Genomic DNA, 16,565 nt, shown 5'->3' on the forward strand with positions numbered 1-16,565 from the left:
TCTTATTGACAAGATGAATATTCATTCTTCTTCCGTTTTACTTCATTGGGCTAATTTTGCCCACTATGTCAGCATTGACATACAGAATATCGTCTCGAACTACATGCAGAAAAGCTAGTTACCCCACAGTATTGTCATTATATCAATATTTTATCAGCAACAGTTTAATTTATTGAATTACATTATGTTCTCTTATCTTATTACATAAACTATTCAAACTTCTTTCATTAACTTCTGGAAATAAAGCACGCGATCAGAAACTTAAGCCGCTACAACATTGATTTTCTTTTGACTCAGTCAAATATTGCATCACTGGATTTCATGAAATACCATCCATTATTCTTACGAAAGCTTTTGTAAATATTACAGCATAAATTGCGACAGTGAAAGGAAACTCATTATGTCATATCTACATTAACTATAAGAACTGCTAATTTATTTTGTTTAGTTAAGAACACTACATACGGAATGTCTATCTAAATTACTTCCTTTGTAAATAACTTCGTTCAAAAATTTTAACTCCATCAATCCTAATAATACAAGTTTCTCTGTTTCAGACTGTATAGTAGTTAGAAGAAATTAACTGATACTCACGCCATTAAGTAAAGTTACGAAATAAGCATGGACGTTTGTGAATGTAATAATTTTTTCCGGAATTAGAGCATTTAAAAATCTACCGATCCGAAATGCCTCTTGAATAGTTCACTAGTAAATGAGAGAAAGGATACATCTGGATTAAATTTACGCAGTGCTGTCTGTCGGAAGTAGGATTTAGCTGCCGAATGCATACCATTACCTATTTAGATAGGTTCATTTATACTGTATATATAATCTCTAATCTAGGTATACTTAAAAAATCTATTCAGACATTTTGCTATGCGTGTTTGGAAAGCTTCTTATCATTTCGAGAATTCTTTTAACAAGCTGCGCCAATTTTTCTCTTCAATAATGAATGTTTAAATGGATATGACTAAGTTTCGAAGGCAGATTTTCAAAATATGAACTTTATAATTTTGAATACAACTCCATTTTTATAACATATGTCAAACTACTAACGGATAAAATTTATTTGTGTTATTACTTGCACTCATTTGATCTTTTAGTTTTAATTTTATTTTACATTAACAAAAGCTAAAAATATTCCTAAAAGTTAAGAATGTGTTATGTCGAAACGCAGTATCTCGATAGCATAAATACACGGGATTAAACTTAGATTCCGCAGCCCTTATCTGCATACGGGTAGCGTTGCTGAGTGTCGCATGGTTGGACATCATCATCTTGAACCAGGTTGCAAGTGTCCAGCCATTTGAAGCAATAAATTTAGTCTTAAATTTATATGAACATAGTATTTTAAATTTATTTATCAATAATTTTCGATTTGTGAAATTTATTATACAAAACTGAATTCCTTAAAGGAGGCCTTTTGCGACATTTCATTTATTGTAAAACTTTGTCTAATTATAGTTATTCCGAATTGATGCTGTAAACCTTGATCACGGCCATGCCAGATTTGTTTGTGATTTTATAGAGACAATAGGTATTTTTTTGGAAGCAGGAGAGATGACAAATGAGCAACGCCTTCACCGGGAATCGAACCACGCAACTTTGGAATACACGCCCAGCGTGCAGACCACCACATCATGAAGGCATGCTAAGGCGGCGGAAGAAATACCTTATATACTCCTCCTTTTAAAGGGCGACTGGAGCTTTAAAGGACCCAATCGCCAAATACTGGGTGTGGAGAATCATCATCCAACACCCTTTTAGTTCGGGCGCCACTGTAAAGACATTAGGTTATTTGGAAGCAGGAAAGATGAAAAATATACAACGCCTCTTTACATAAGTGTTTTTAATTTGTTAACGAAGCAGCTGACTAAGCTTTTCTTATCTTCATTTCAGTCTTGCGAGCTGGGTGTCCTAACAAGATTACTCATGTACGAAATAATCTTATAACTTATATCATTTGATTATGCTTTTTCCTACAAAATTTTATCTGCTTCACCCACATAAATAGTTGCAGGTAAATATGATTAGATTATGGAGTTAAATCACTTGTATTAAGACGTCAAGATTCTGTTTTGAAGCTCATCTTTAATTTGAAGATATTCGACATGGTCACTAGCTTCGAATGGCTCCTTTGAAAAGACTGAAAAGAATTAGGCATTTTTACTATAATTTCTTGTGTATAGTAGAAAGTATATCCAATCAATATTTTGAAATTCTCGAGTTTGATGCCCAGTGGGAGTTCAAATGAGTTTTTTTCGATTCTAGCACATGCAAAAATATAATAACTATAAATTGGTACCCATACTAAAATGAAATGAACAATAATTCAAGATCTCCTTTATTTATCTAAATCTGGCTTTCTTTTCTTACTCACCTTTAGGAGTTGGTGGTAGGAGAATAGAAATAATTAAAAGCATTTTTGTGTTGTAATGAATAGAAAATACTACGAGCATTTCACAGATTTCGTTTCGGCATTTCACAGATTTCGTTTCGGAATCTCAGCGAGTTATATGCATGTTTCTTTAGAATTCCTACTCGCAGAAAGGGATTTGCAAGAGCTGTTTTTTTCCAAGAAAGAGAATCTGTGTTAAAATCTTGATAGGCTTAAAACAGATACATAATACTACATTACAGCAGGCCACTAAGTTAAATCTGGCATAAGAAAGCCAATGCATCTTTGGCAGTCACACAAGATTAAGCTACATTAGAAATCCTCATTAGAAAAACATTAGAAAATATTAGAAAAAGTATAATTTGAGAACTTTCAAAAATAGTTCTAACACGGTTGTGATTAGTTTCGATAGTAATATAAGTCCCATATAATCTTGAATGCTCTAAGATTATTCTCTCGATCAATTTCCTTTATTTAGAAAAAAATAACATCATTTAAATCGCTTTTACGTAAAACAATTTTATTGATATCTCATTGTCAAATATACGCTCCATTTTATTCATCATTTTTTTCAGTTTTATGTTTTTGGAAGAGACAAAACTATTCCGAAAACTAGGAAAACGCTCTCGTAGTGACAGAATGAATAACATCGTAATTTTACGGCACCGTAAATCAGGTATCACACATTAATCTTTGGCACACTAGTCTAAAACCGAATTTATATTTCATATCAGCTTCAGTAACTCTTTTCTAACTATGAGCTATGTTACCCCAATTTAAGGTGAGTTTTCACATAAAACAAAACCAAACTCCTTTTAAACGTAGTTTTCCAAGAAATGAACAAAAATGGAGAATATAATTAAATCGTTGCTGACGAAACCTATCATTATAGAAGTCAAGTGAAATTAACCCAAAAGCTTTATGGTAACCTGCAAACTTATAAACCCACAACGACTACTTGCAATTACGATAATAACTATCAATTATTCATAAATTCATCAAGGCTGTAATAGGTATGAGATGTTTCTAATTAAGCTCCAGTTCTCACCTTTCTTTAATCAGTGTTAAACAGAATTCATTTACTGGTAAACAGACAGTTTTCAATTATATTAGATCTCTCGCTATATTTGGCGAAGACAGATATAACCAGTCAATTCTTGAAATATCTATCCCTTTTTCCGTACGTTTACAGAGCGTAAAATGCATTATTGGAACAAAATATGTCTATCTTGTAGAATTGAGAGTAGAAAGAATAGTTAAATTGTTATTTTAAAGCATTAGCCAAAATCATAATAAAATACTATATATTTGCCTTATAAATAAATGCTGTTGAACAGTTTTATCTGGGACAGATTTCTTTCATCTTTTGATAGCTTACATATCTGCATTTAATAGTTAATTTAGCTTTTAAGATAAAAAAAAAGAGTTTCCCATGAACAACATAATTTTCTTTGAAGAACAAATGAGAAATCTAAGAAACCCAGCACTGATGACATGAGTTATTCTCCTAATCTATCTTACAATTGCTAATGTTAGACCTCATTACTAAAACAAAACATCTTAAGCTAAATAAAATAAATAATACAGATTTCAACTTTTATGAATTTGGATGTGTTTTAAAAGATGTAGTTTAGATTTAAAAGAAATTAACACAGCAGTAAATGATAATTCTAGTGGTTTAATTTTCTTAGCGAAATCCTTGGCCGCTCAGGGAGTTAAGAATTCTCACTGCAGATCTTAACGCAGCTGTCGCAAATGCGTTATGAATGAAAGAATTTAAAGTAATGTCTCATCAACGCGCGCAGGTAGTCTAATAATTTAAATACCATTTATTAACATAAGCGTTTGTTTAACAGAATGTGGATATTTCGGCTGTAAGTTATTAATGCTTTATATTATGCGAAACGGCATTAAAACAAATAAATAAAATATGAATATATATGTAAGGAACTTAACATCTCGTAGAGTGGTAAATAATATTTTCTTATTCGCAGTACGGTGCTTGGAATCAAGGATGAAATCGATAACGTTGAGATGTGATAATTAAATAGACGTGAGTAAAGCCTATACTCAGATGGATGTTCATGAAATTATAATTTCGCGTCTTTAGACTTCTGCGTGTACGCATTATGCGATAGACCAAGCCAGATTCATCAAAAGAGAGGGAGAGTGAAGGGGTTAACTCATTAGGAAGGTTGTTCATGTAATACTTGTCAGCAACGTATAGAGGGGTTTCCTTGGATACATCCTTAAATAACCACGCATCTTGAACAAACTCCTGTTTGTAGGTGAGATTCGTTTCATGACATTTTCCTCACACAGAGATCCTTACATCTTCCAGAAACAATTGGTAACGTGACTTGCCAGACGAGGTTACTTATGTTCATACATCAAGTTGTGGTGTTCCTCCCTAAAATCTAATGACTAGGCGTGGAGGAAGCTAGGGAACAGCTAAGCGAATAATCACTTAAGTTCAGGAACAGAAACGTAAAACTCACGAAAGGCTAATTACCCTTATTGCTCTAAATAAGAATTAACAGATGGTCCCTTTCTCACGACGTATACAAAACATCCGCTTGGGCTTAAAATGATAAGAAATAAGAACTTAATTAATGACTAACTAAAATTCTAACACAGTTTTAAGTAGTTGGCCCCCAAATACCGAATTAGTTAGCAAAGTATACGGCAGAGCGTAGTAACAGTTTACAGAAATGTGGCCAAAATGTAAACACGCGTTAGTCAGAAACTCTGCTTCTCTCTTCCGAAGTTAGCGAAACTTTGACTTAAATACTACTCAATCTTATTCGCATTAAACGCGATTCTAAAAGAACATTCTAGTAAGGAAATTGTAAGCTCAATTTAGGAGAGAGAAGAAAGGAGATTTAACTTAAAAATAACTTTTATAAACTTAGGGCCCGTAATACGGCATAAACCTTGCATCGTGTCCAATAACCAGCTGTCAAACCAAGGATTGCTGCGAGTCATTTTGTATCTCATTCCTCAGGGTACTTAGGCTGGATGTAAGTTCCTAGAGCTTGTAAAAGGTGTTTCAGCAATTCTATTACAAACTTTCGGGAAAAATAGAGTGAACCTGGACGATGGAAAATCACACAGCAATGCACGGTCTGAAACATTTTCTTAGCATTAACGGAGCATTTTAGTAACTCTTAAAACTTACAAACTTAAAAAAATATATTGGCAAAATAACGGGTTCCTTAATTTTCTCCAGTTCTGATAAGGAAGATTGTTAAATGGAAAAATCATCATTCTGAACTATGAAAAATAGTTTAGCTTTTTAAATCTCACCAGTAGCAGAAGCGTTATATTTTATAGTAACGACTTCCAGCAAACAGTGAAAATGTCAATCGCATACCAAAGGATAATTAAACGGAATCTTTTTCTATAGTAGTCTCTATCTAGTGACAGACAGCATGGAGGTTTTTCGTGGTTTTTCCCGTATGTAATATTAGTGTAGGCCAGGCTTCCTTACAAAGTCCTTAGGTGTCTCCTCTTAGGTAGATAACCCTAGTGTACTTTGTCATATTTAAATTACTTGATTGTCCGATGATGACATTCTTCCGCCTGTTTATGGGGAAATGAAAGTGAAAAATGTCCAGTATTATTGTTGTGTGTTGTACAGGTGTCTGTTATACATGTGACAGTACGACTTCGCTTAGTTCCGCCCCAATTTTGATGGAGAGCATTGGTAGGGGTTTGAGGGTCTTCCAACCCTCTTCCCCTACCTCTTGAGAGGACTTTCGGATAACCATCAACCTCTTGAGATGACTTTCGGATAGCCATATATTTAGTGTTCTCAGCCGCAAAGATACTATACATTCACAAACACACATGTCTTCTCCGGAATTCGAAACCGGGGCCCATCGCTACTGAAGTAGGATTCCCTAACCACTACACGTCTGGACGGTTTCAAATGGTTAATACTAATAGTTATAAAATCACAATTTTAAGTCGGGTATATATGCCGGCAAATTCATTTTTCATGTCTGCTATTTCAAAATAACCTAATGTCTCAACAGTGGAGCCCGAATTAAAGAACGGTGGTGGATGATGATTCTCCACCACCAGGATTTGGTGATTGTGTTCCCTGTGTTACCAGTTGCAGAATCTTAATAACGCAATGGTAGAGAAAGTTAGTACATTTAAAAACTAAATTCCATATATATACACACAGACATAGGTACATTTATAAAACTTTCAGACAAAACTAAAATTGATCTACTAGATTTCTTGAAAATAACACAAAAAGTTTTACTAGTGCATTACTCATAATTCGTGTTTTTTTCCCGGACTTCTGAGCGATATTCTAATATAAATTTTCGTATTACTTCCAAGAAATGATTAATAATCAACCCATTATTTCTTGATAATATTTAAGACAATTCATATAATTAATAATATTAAGAGAATAAATAATCAGTGAATACCTAAATTTTTTTGAATTTTCAAATTTGTTTTCTGTTTATCACGTCACTGTGTATTTTTCCAGAATCTTCTACCATTAATTATCATCCATACAGATATTTCTTAGTTTAATCTTTTCCATCCAAATACAGTTTCAGTTTAAATATTCCCAATATCTGATATTTTCTATTCCGTTACTATCTAATTTTATGAAAAATAAAGAAAACGTTTCCAAAAATTAAAACTCTTTCAAGAAAATAAAATTTTATATAAATTTGGGGTATTTTCTCTTTCAAAATATTCTCCTCTAGGTACATACGAACTTACCTTCATGACTCCATTCGTGATATTTTAAATTTAATCTACGTTTTCGAATAACCTTACAGAATTAAACTTTCTTACGTAAAGAAACTACTAGTATATTGTATATGAAGGTGAGTCTTCAGTTATTTAATTATTCAACTTAGCTACGAACTTTCAAGCAAAAGATTTCTAAGAAGAAGACAAAAAATTTACGTTTAAGCACTGCCATCGGGGTGGTTCTCAAAATAAAAAAATCTAGCTTTTGATATGGTCTTCACAAAGCAAACGACTAATTAGTTTTATGCTTTAAAAACTAAAATAGGACGGTTTCTTATTTTTGTTAACAACTATCTATGCATTAATATTATATATGCATTAATGCGACTAATTTTCAAATTTAAAAACAACTATTTTTACTATCAAAACGAAAAGTTATTTTTTATTTTTTAGTTTCTCCCAAACTTCATCAAAAAAATTTTAATTGATCTCTCTAATAAGCATTTTGAGAATGATTTAAGTCTACAAATTCGTTAATGCTTACCTCGAAGAATTGCACAGATTAAAGTCTGGGATATTTGCGTTTGAGTTAATGGAATAAAATAAAACCTTTACGAGCTCACAGTCATGTTTAGAACAATTAATATAAACTGGAATAAATTATTTGGTAAAGACAACGCACAGAAGAAGGAATATCTTATTAAATTTCTAAACGACATTGTAGTGTTTTCCATTCAAATAACCAATTATTCAAATTTTTGTTATCTTTCCTGAACTCCTCAACTTTCCCTCGCATTTATTTGCCAGGATGCTAATTTAAAGTTAAGTGAAGTGAGTATTTTCACGGGTGAATCTCGGACTTTATTCAGAGTGTGTTTTCGCTAGCCAACGCCCGCTTCGTTTCTGACCTTGCTGTTAGGCGGAATTGCTCATACACCTTATGGCCATTTGAATAATTATCATGTCTGGTAGGTTGTCGAGTCAACCTAGTTAGCCGTAGTCAGAGCTACTCTTTTTAGACTTAAATTAGTTTATGTACCAACGCTTAAGATCCACCGCATGTTGTGGATATTATTGTAAACCCCGAAGTACGCGCCTTTCTGTTCATAGTTGAAAATAATAAAGAGTTATTTTTCACCCTTCTTCTGTGCTGGTATTTTTTCACGTCTGTGCGAGAAGTAGCCAGGTTCATTATAGGATCTAGCAGAGTTTATGTGGCGAAAGAGAATTAGATCCTATAACATTGCCTATAGTTTATGCCACTGATTAGGAAAGCCATTAAAATCTCATACCATCAACCCATTCCACACCCAAACAAGGACCTTAGGCAAACCGCCAGTATTTCATGATATAGTTGTTCAGACAATAATAGACCTTATTGGATGGAGACCATATTATATGTCAGAAATTTAAGCTTTTAGCATCCTTCAACTGTGCTGAAACTATTTCTTCAGATATCTTGTTATCTTAACGATTGTGATTTAAAAAAAATTGTCTACGTTTTAATGAAACAAAACCTATAAAAAACGTTTTCCAATATACATATAATTAAAATGTAGGCAAATGGATAAAAATTATTAAATTTAGTTTTACTTTATAGATGCGTTGGTATTACGTTAAAATTTCGTAAGATTATTACTATCCAAGACATAAACTAGAAAATCACATTTGAAAGAAAATTATATTTTCTGATCCCTCTTCGAATACATTCTGTAAAATATTCTAAAGTAAACAATATAAATATCTCAGATAAGAAACTATATCCACGCTCGGAAATGGAGAATAAAATATTCATTATAGTAATTTGTGTTTTTCTGCATTTCTTAAAAACTGCTAAACAATATAAATATCTCAGATAAGAAACTATATCCACGCTCGGAAATGGAGAATAAAATATTCATTATAGTAATTTGTGTTTTTCTGCATTTCTTAAAAACTGCTGCCACTTTCTTTACTTCTTTCAGTATATAAGTACCATTTACCTTTTTTACTATCGTACACGATCTCCTACATACGTAATTATGTAAGTCATGTTTTGACAAAACGGGTAATAAATATTTATATTTTTTCTTAGATGCATTTTAATGGACATTATTTCAATTTTAAATTGTGTTTCAAAATATATTTTGAATATGAACTAAAATGTGACAAGAAACTACAATTTGATATCCGAAAGCCTTGATAATTTCGAGAAGAAATCTTATTTTTTATTTTTAAAATGCAAATCAAGTCACTTTCTTTAAAACATGGAGAAAATATGAATGTAATTCTTACTAAAAAATTCAGTATAAAGAATATAGTGACAAGAAAATATATCTGGAAAGATATACGGGGAAATGGTGTTATTCATCTTTCTTGACACGCTTAAAACAGTCAATCTTGATGAAAACATCTCAAGGGACGAAATGTGAAATGATAGTATAAAAACACAGATTTATGCCTTCTGATTCTTTGTATTCTTGAAACATACGAGAAACATTATCTACAGAACGCGAAATCAAGCGATTGTAACGAGCTGAATTGAAAAACTTTCGACTGGAAAGTATGGTTGTCTGAAAGCATAATAAATAATGTTGGTTAGTTATGTTTCATGTCACTCTTCCTGTGCAGTTATAGTATTTGATATTCAATGGACAGAAAAATGAAAATGCTCAAGCTTTATAATCTCACACATCTCATTCAGCGTCTCTTCAATGTATCGACCTTTTCTTATGCTTCCTGCAGTGTGAAACTTTACCTGATGTCGGATTTAAGCCTATAAAAATGCAGGGGTCATTTGTTTCATAATCTATTCTGCCAGTTTCGTAGGACTCAAGATTTAAGAATGTAAGTAATTGCAAATTTTAGCTCAGGATTAAACATATAAGTGCATAAAATAAGACACGCTTTTATATCGCATGTTTCATTAAAGACTTCCTAAACAGTTATTTTTTATATTTTGCATAACCTGGTCTACTACTTTTTGTATATACCTGACTTAATATTATTCCAGATAAAACGATAAATAAGTTGACGTAAAAAAGTTAAAATGAATATAAACTCATATATGTACGAGTGTAACCGTAACTTATGTCGATAATTGACAGAATCGCTGAATTGCCCTTGTTAAAACTAAACTCGCAGTTTCATCGTCATTTCCTCTGCCAATTTCAACCTGATCAATTTAAGGGGAAATTTGATATTATTATGGCTATTGATATTATTAGTCAGACATTGATATATTTCCAGCATTTTCTTATCGTACGATTGTTTTTAATGCGTCAGCCATATTACATTCAGGTATTTTTAACATGGCATACACAGCTTTTTTAATTCTATGATTGTATTTTATATTACATTTGGAAATCCATTCTGTAAATTAGTTTCAGCTAATTGATATTCAGTAGCATTATCAGTAATTGTTTCATCTGTAAGGCATTTACTCTTCAGTAAGATATAGCAAACAGAAAAAAGACGTTTCGGCTAATCACAGCCATATGTTTGAAGCACGAGACACAAACATAAAATTGTACCGATGCAACGGTCTCTTTTAAAGCTAACGTAGTAGCTTATAATTTGATTTTGCATTCCGTTTTATCATTTAGAAGGTATTTATTTGCTATAACTATTACTCTCTGGCTCGAACAGAGGACTAGTTTTCAGCCTAATGAAGTCATCAGCGTTCTCTATTAGTCTAGAATGGGTCTGGAATAAAGATTAATTAAGAACTCAAATCGTCATCAGAACTAATCTAAGTAACTTTCAGAGGAACCTAATCTAAGTGCCAGTACATATTGAATATATTAGACTTAATTCAATTCTATTTCATTCACTTTAACAGGAATTAGTAAATCTTAATATTTTATTAGTTATTGTATTGCAGATAGAGGTTATCTTGAAATAAAAAACAAACGTAATTAGTTAAAAGACTGCCATAAATATTTTTCAAAATAAGTTATGAAATTGGTTAAGGAAATGCCTATAGAAAATACATTCATTTACAAAACTCAAGTATTTCGTAAATATGATAGCAACAACATTAAACAGTTCTTAGAATGAAATTTGAAAAAGAAGTTCGTAAGATAGCAGAAGGGTCTTCATTAACACTATCTGAAATGTATTCTCAACAGACATTTTATACTAAAATTCGAAATTCTTCTGAATGGAGGCAGAATAAAAAAGGATATACCTATTAGTTAAAACAAAATCTCATGTGGATACATACGGCCTCCTTGTACGGCATATTAAATAATATGTATTTTTGCTGAACTTTATTTAAAGTTATTTCATCGAATTTCATTATATATATTTCTCATTCAATTATTTTAAAACTACCTTCAAAATACATAAATAAGCAAAATTGCATAAAAACTCAGAACATCTTCATTACAAATTGTAAAATACAAAAAATCTAAAACACCAGAAACAGTTTAAAAAAAAGACAATTTTTACAATTTACAGTAGAACCTCTGCGATTGTTCCGCTAAGAGTTATGGCGGCCGGGTTAAGCCTAGAGCTCCTAAAATATTGATAAATCTGCAATTCAATAATCCTACTATTGCATGTAGATTAAGACATAAAAACCTTAACCGGAACATAAGAACAAGATAATTCAATAACTTTTAAAACAAAAAAGGGATAAATTACCAATATATTAGAATAAAAATTTTGAGCTCAACAACCAGATAAGAGGGTGAGTATATATATATATATATATATATTTGCGTGTGTATACACTGGTCTTCAAAATTAAAGGATAATGAGACAAAATATACTCACTAAGTTAATTTTTCAACCAGTGCCCAATGCTACAATTATTTATGTTGATTATATGCAACTGAACACACGTTAGCTCCATAAGTATGAAAATTAGGTGATATCTTAAGTATCAGTTTGAGTTATTGGAGATAACTGCATACATACGTACAGACGTCACGAAAACATCCCTTCTGAATCCATTTATATTCATTTTACAATCCATAAAGAAACAGATTACATACAGATGTAAAAGAATAGTTCAAATAATTCCTAAGCGATCAAAATGGGTATTTTCATTGACGTACGATACCTGAAAATTTTTGCTATTACAATAAATACTTTACTTCGTACAAGGAAGTAAAATGTAGACCGTTAGGAGACAACTGAAATTAATAGCAATGTTTATCTCGCATCTTTTTTTTTTTTTTTTTTTTTTTTTTCCATTTTTAAGGTAATTAAATTTTTTTCTTTGGTGATGCGTATAAAAGTAAATCATTGGTTACGAATCATAATTTCATTTTTTCAAAAAAATAAATAAAGAAAAGAAAAGAAGAAGAAGAAAAAAAACCTCGTGTATATTTTTAAAAGTTGCAGTTGCTTTTAATTGCAGTTTGCTAATATTTTTTGTCTAAATTTAGTGTTGCGAGTTTATTTTTTTAATAATATAAAAATTCATTTGGTTAAACATAAAGAATATATGATACTCTTCCTGTTATCATTATTCTTAATTTTAATTTTTATAATAAATTTTTAAAATGTTTAGTATGGTTCGAAATGAATTTTCATTGCGCCTTTAAATTGTGTTTCACTGCATATATACATATAATGCAAGGAAGGAAACTTGTAACTGTTGTAAGAACGCGGGAAGGATATGGAGGTAGAAACGTAAAGGGCGAAAATCTTGCCCGAAAACGGCCAGAAACGAGTCATCTACATCCCACTCTCTTCTTGCCAGCCGGTACCTTTTTACAGTGGGATGGCATGCGTGTCGATGATACTTTCGACAATACTTCTACTTTTTTTTTTTTTTTTTTTTTTTTTTTTTTTAAATCTTAAAGCGATAAAATGGTTTTGTTGCTCTGCAGAGTGTTCAGAAAGAACTGATCCACAAAAAAATAACGGTTTAAGGTTTCACAGGTACGTCCGTTTTACACATAGTTATTTTTTCCTTTCCATTGCTTCTGCTTCATTTCATGTTAGAATTCTCTAAACGTGGTGGCATTTGTTCTGAAAATACTGTTTACAGTTTTCGTTCGAAGGTAATGCTGAATATGACGAATTTGATGTTATTTAAATGTTGTTTATCAAATTCTTAATAGATTCCATACGTAAAATACTATCTTATAGAATATGCGAATTATGATTATTCATCATGATTATTTGAAGAATTTTTCTGAAAATGAAAATTTGACTGATTTTTAGTTATGTAATTTCAAATTACTTAAAATTAATATTTTTGTAGGCGATTAAAGTCAAATAATGTTTATGTTAATCACTAGTTGATGATCATTATAAAATATTCATGAAATATATTTTGCGGCTGATAAATTAATCGCTTTTCATAATTTTGTTTATTGTTTCTTAAGCCAGAATGAATTTTGAAAATTTTATTTTTTAATAATTTATTTAATTTTTAGAATTATATATAAAAGCTTTTTTAAATTTTCCTTTTTCCTTTTCTCTCTAAGGAAGCTGCTATATATTTCTGTGTATATCACATATATCACAAAAACGATAATGAAGGAATATATTTGCATTATATGACCTCTAATGGATTTCTCCTTAAAATTCTAGGCTATAACATGAAGAATTCTGATTATTAATATAAAAAAACTGTTTTGTATTTTTTGTTTAATATATTTCGTAAATCGTTTCAAATTTTTGTTAAAATGAATAAAACATTATGAGATACGTATTTAAATATAAAAAGGGGATAAGAAATTGTTTACCTTGAATTGTTCTCATGGAATATAATTCTTAAATTTCTTGCGGAATTCGTGTTTCCGATATAAATCAGTACTTTTCATTCTATTTCCTGAAATAATTTATTGCGTTTGTGTGATTAAGTACATAAAGTAATTTTAAAAGTTTTGTTATTTTATCCAGAAATCAATCTTTAATTTTCTTCATTTTTTGTGGTTATTTACTAGTAGGATGACTCACGAAAAAATTATATTACGTTTACTTCAATATTTTACGGTTAAAATATTAGTTATTAATGTTATTTATGCATAAGTTTCCGATTTGACGCCTATCACTTAAACTCTTCATCCGTATGTAAGCAGCATAGAAAAACTAATTGCTTTAAAATTCCATTTCCATGCCTGTCATTGCTATTTAAAGTTTTTTATTAATATATCATTTAAAGTTATTATACCGCTAATTTTTCTAAAATTTAACTATGATACATTTAAAAGCATCTTAACTATGTGAAAAAACATTTTTGTTTAATAAAAAAACGGTATTTTTATTGAAACATATTTAAAACATTGAATAATACATACAGTTAACAGTCTGACGGGGCTGATAAACAATGGGGAGAAAAGCTTGATAATGGGTAATAGCTGCTTAGTTACTTCTATATCTGTGGAAGTAAGTAGTTATTCATTCTGCTTTACAAGAATTTCCTGAAATACTCTTGAATAAAACTGCTTAATCTTTTTTCACAATGACATATATATACTGATATAACTTCCTTAATTTTATATTATTTAAAACTTTAATAACGGCAGCACTTGCATTCGACTAAACAGTATACGTTTTAAGGTATTTTCTTCCCCTTCCAGCACGCATTCGTTTCGTAAAACACAGTCGGCGTGCCTTTGTTGCGTACAAAACACTCTGCACACTTATTCGAAAGGTACAAGTTCGAGTCTCTGTGAGGTCATTGCTCTTTTTTCGTGTGTCCAGGATCAAAAATCCTAATGACTCTACAGTGGTACCCGAACTAAAAAGGTGGTGGACGACAATTCGTCACCACAGTGATTTGGCGATTATGTCCCCTAATCCACAGTCGCCCTTTAAATTTGAAATATATAAGTATTTCCTCCCTCCTTCCAGCATGTCTCCGTGGACTAACGGTAGCACACTATGCGTGTATTCGAGAGGTCCAGGTTCGAGTCCCGGCGAGGGATTGCACATTTTTCACTTCAAACTATGTCTACAACTTTAGACGACATTTGCAGAGTAACTATTCATAAGATTGTATTACAATCATATTTGATTGATGAAAGGTTAACAGATTCATAATGGACAAATTATTACATTTCTTAGAAATATTATTCTGCAAATTATGTATGTTAGTTTTGATACAAGATTATGAGAAGGATACGATAGTAATGCTGTGTTATAGAAATTTTATGAGAAATAGTTAAACGAAGTGAAAACAATTTCAAAATAATATTTATTGTATTGCACAAATGTCGTAAATTTAAGGAAAATTAAATTTAGTCCAAGAATAAAAATGAAAAAACATTCTGCTTCATTTTTTTTAATTTATTACTTTTCTGTTAGCATAAATTCAAAATTATCTGTTTTACAAATTTCAATTATTCTATTCTAATCTTTAATACTTCTTCCCATTTATAAATCATGAACAGCACATTATTCTACTTAAATGTATTTATTAAGCATTTTCGAAATTTCCTCCACAAATTGTGTCTTTTCTAATTGTTTTAATAAATAATTTCTGTAAATGGACAAATATTGCAATGCGTTATGATGTGCCCTGTTGCATGGAAAAAAGTCTGCAAAAAAATATTTCCAAAATGCTTAAAAAAGTAACGTAAACAAATGCGTTACAATTGAGAATACCCAAAATATTGACAGATCTGTTTGAAGGTCGTGGCAGTCTACCAAAAATAGGTGGCCGAACTCTTATTTAATTGCACAGCGTGTAACAGTAAGAATGGGTTTGTAAGAGTTACCTCTTGAATTATGATTTATAAAACTTATCCTAAGAAAGGAACGAAAACCGAAGAGTAGGTGTAAGACTCTGAGCTTTCTTTTCAGAATCTTATTAATAAATACAAGTTCGAGTTTCTTCTAACGAAAAGAACTAAATGTATTTTTAGAATGGTTTGGTGAGCAATAAAAAACCCAAAAATAGGAAGCTCAGCACTGGCTGCTTGCCAAAAGTGTCTGGTATCATGGAAATTAAATGTTTAAAGGTTATGGTTGAAATGATACTATGTTCAAAATGCTCTAAAGATATCAAACGTCAAAGCTGTCCTTCAATATTTTTTCTGAAGGATGAAAATAAATTCAGGCAAAAGGAAAGCTTTTATATTCTAAAGATTTATAAGTTTCTTGTAAATATTCATCTATTGTGTTTGTTTTTTTGGTAAGAGATACATATTTCTATAGCCATAATTTAGCAACTCATTTTTTCACTTAAACTAGAAAAAATTACACCTATTCAATTGCAATCTTCACAATATGGCATGCTAAGTACAGCTATACTTCGTAAAAGCTCTGGTTGTTATGTATTTTGTGGCTTTAAAAACTTTATTATTTACGAAGGACTTCAGATATCTGGATTATTATTTATTTTGGGTGTTATACATATACATACCGAAATACAAAAAAGAATAAGAATTTTTATTTTTAGTAATTTGCTTAGACGAAAATGTATCTTTAAACCTAAAGGATTTTTACGTCCTGTAAATGAGGCACATTTTACTAGAATAATGCTTAACAATGAAATAAT

Source organism: Stegodyphus dumicola, chromosome 2, assembly GCF_044657685.1.
Source record: "Stegodyphus dumicola isolate Sdum_Otavi_A_Nest chromosome 2, ASM4465768v1".
NCBI lineage: Eukaryota > Metazoa > Arthropoda > Arachnida > Araneae > Eresidae > Stegodyphus > Stegodyphus dumicola.